Source organism: Arachis duranensis, chromosome 10 (assembly GCF_000817695.3).
Source record: "Arachis duranensis cultivar V14167 chromosome 10, aradu.V14167.gnm2.J7QH, whole genome shotgun sequence".
Taxonomy (NCBI): domain Eukaryota; kingdom Viridiplantae; phylum Streptophyta; class Magnoliopsida; order Fabales; family Fabaceae; genus Arachis; species Arachis duranensis.
In genome coordinates, this window is record NC_029781.3 from 42,610,822 (window position 1) to 42,613,639 (window position 2,818).

Below are 2,818 nucleotides of genomic sequence, written 5' to 3' on the forward strand. Positions count from 1 at the left end.
AAAGTAATTGTATTAATTCATCGAGACGCTGCAGAGCTCCTCACCCCCAACAATGGAGTTTAGAGACTCATGCCGTCAAAAAGTATGTAATTCAGATCTGAAAATGTCATGAGGTACAAGATAAGTCTCTAAAAGTTGTTTAAATAGTAAACTAGTAACCTAGGTTTACAGAATATGAGTAAACTAAGATAATTGGTGCAGAAATCCACTTCTGGGGCCCACTTGGTGTGTGCTGGGGCTGAGACTAAAGCTATCCACGAGTAGGGGCCTTTCTTGGAGTTAAACTCCAAGTTATGACGTGTTTTGGGCGTTCAACTCCGGATCATGACGTTTTTCTGGCGTTTAACTCCAGACAGCAGCATGTACTTGGCGTTCAACGCCAAGTTACGTCGTCTATCTTCACGCAAAGTATGAACTATTATATATTGTTGGAAAGCCCTGGATGTCTACTTTCCAACGCCGTTGAGAGCGCGCCAATTGGACTCCTGTAGCTCCAAAAAATCCATTCCGAGTGTAGGGAGGTCAGGATCCAACAACATCAGCAGTCCTTTTTCAGCCTAACTCAGATTTTTGCTCAACTCCCTGAATTTCAGCCAGAAATTACCTGAAATCACAGGAAAACACACAAACTCATAGTAAAGTCCAGAAATATGATTTTTGCCTAAAAACTAATAATATTCTACTAAAAACTAATTAAAACATGCTAAAATCTACATGAAATTACCCCCAAAAAGCGTATAAAATATCCGCTCATCAAGCAACTTGTTGTCTAAGAATTGAACTTGGTACTTTTCAAAGTTAGTTTTACAAGATACAGCGAGTTCAATTTTGAGGTAACTCTGGGCTAGTCATTTCCGTGATTCACATGTTCCCAGTGATATGATTTGAACCGTTCCATGTCATCATCTTTCAAGTTGATCAGATATCTTCGCATTATGCTTCATTCATTATTTGACATCAACTTGCTTATTCTCTGGAGAATGGTTCATTCTTCTGTAATAATTGGTACATTCTACTTGTGTAACTTTTTTTTTTCATTCCACCTAATTTTTTTACTCATTTTAGTTACACAAAGTGCATTTCAATATCTTCAATACCAACTATTGCGACTTAGTGACCATGATATTGATGATTTCCTTTCAATTCATTGCACCCTGTTGCAATCTCATTTTCATCATCAATAATTACACCTCATTGTATGCATTTTGTGAATCCTTTTTGTTAGGCAAGCTTTCTTTCATCATAACACTAATTATCAATCTCACCTCTTACTCATTAACTTGTTTAACCTACTTACTTCATTTCTCTTTACTCGACTCATTAACCATTCTTTTGAGTTAAGATGATGAATATGCCTATTCTTCAAGAATTGTGTACATTGTTGGATGTATTGATTTCTTGGTTTATGTTTCCACTTATGCTTATTTGCACACCAAGTTTTCAATACACATCATGATTGCTTGTCATTCATTTTAGCTCCTTCTTATTTTAGCATGAGGACATGCAAAGGTTTAAGTGTGGGGAGGTTGATAAACCCCAATTTGAGGGTTTATCTTGTATTGAATTTAGAGTATTTTCATGACCTTTTCTCGCATTTAGCCTATGAAATAGCATGGTTTTGTAATCTCTCCCGTATTTGTGCTTAAGTGTAAAAACATGCTTTTTAAGCCTTATTTTGATGAATTCTAATTCCTCTTTGATTCCATAAGATGCCTTGATGTGTTTGCTAGTAATTCCAGGATTGAAATAGGCTAGGCATGGATCAAAGGGAGCAAGGAAGGAAGCATACAAGTGGAGAGAAGCATAAATAGTCAAAGAAGTGAAATCAGCCAAGCACGCGCACGCGGACACGGCGCTTGCGCGCATATTGCAGAATCGGCCAGGGACGCGCACGCGTACCGTGCGCACACACGCCGAAGTCCGCACATGACTTCATTAAAGCAACACGTGCTTGGCGATTTGGAAGGGTTTCTGAACCCATTTTGGCGCCAATTGCTGATAGAAATGAATAAAAGGATCAAGGATTGAAGGGGGAATGGAATAGAAGTTAGTTACCATTAGTCATAGCTTGAGTTTAGAGTAGCTTTTAGAAAGAGAAGCTCTCACTTCTCTCTAGAATTAGGATTAGGTTTAGGTTAATCTCTCTTCTTAGATCTAGGTTTAATTCATTCTTTAATTCACTTCTCTTTTATCAAGTCTTAATCTTCTCTTCTTCCTCTTTCTAGTTATGTACTTTAATTCTTGTAATTCTTCACTTTGTTTTGGATAGATTGTTGTTCATTTGTTTTCTTTCAATAATGCAATTTGAGGTAATTCATGATAATTGTGATTTCCTTGATTGTTGTTGTTAATTCTTTGCAATAATTGTTGTTAGATTCTATTCTTGTTGTTGATTTACTGTGCTTTCCTTTTACACCTTCCAAGTGTTTGATGAAATGCTTGGTTAGATTTTAGTGTAGGTTTTGTTCCTCTTGGCTTAGGTAGAGTTATTAATGACTCTTGAGTTATCTAATTCCTTTGTTGATTGATAATTAGAAGTTGCTAATTAATTTGAATGCCTCTAAAGCTAGTCTTTCCTTTAGGAGTTGATTAGGACTTGAGGAATCAAATTGATTCATCCACTTGACTTTCCTTGTAACATCCCTTCCAGCAAAATACCTTGCTTAAGTCAGGGTATTTCTACTAGAAAGAACGTTACGTGACCTTTTCTAATATTAACTAAATTACTGAGCCTTTATATCGAGTTCGCGTTCTAGTTTTAAGAAAATTCCGGAAAATTTTGTTTTTATTCATTCAAGACATGTATCAAAGATAAGCA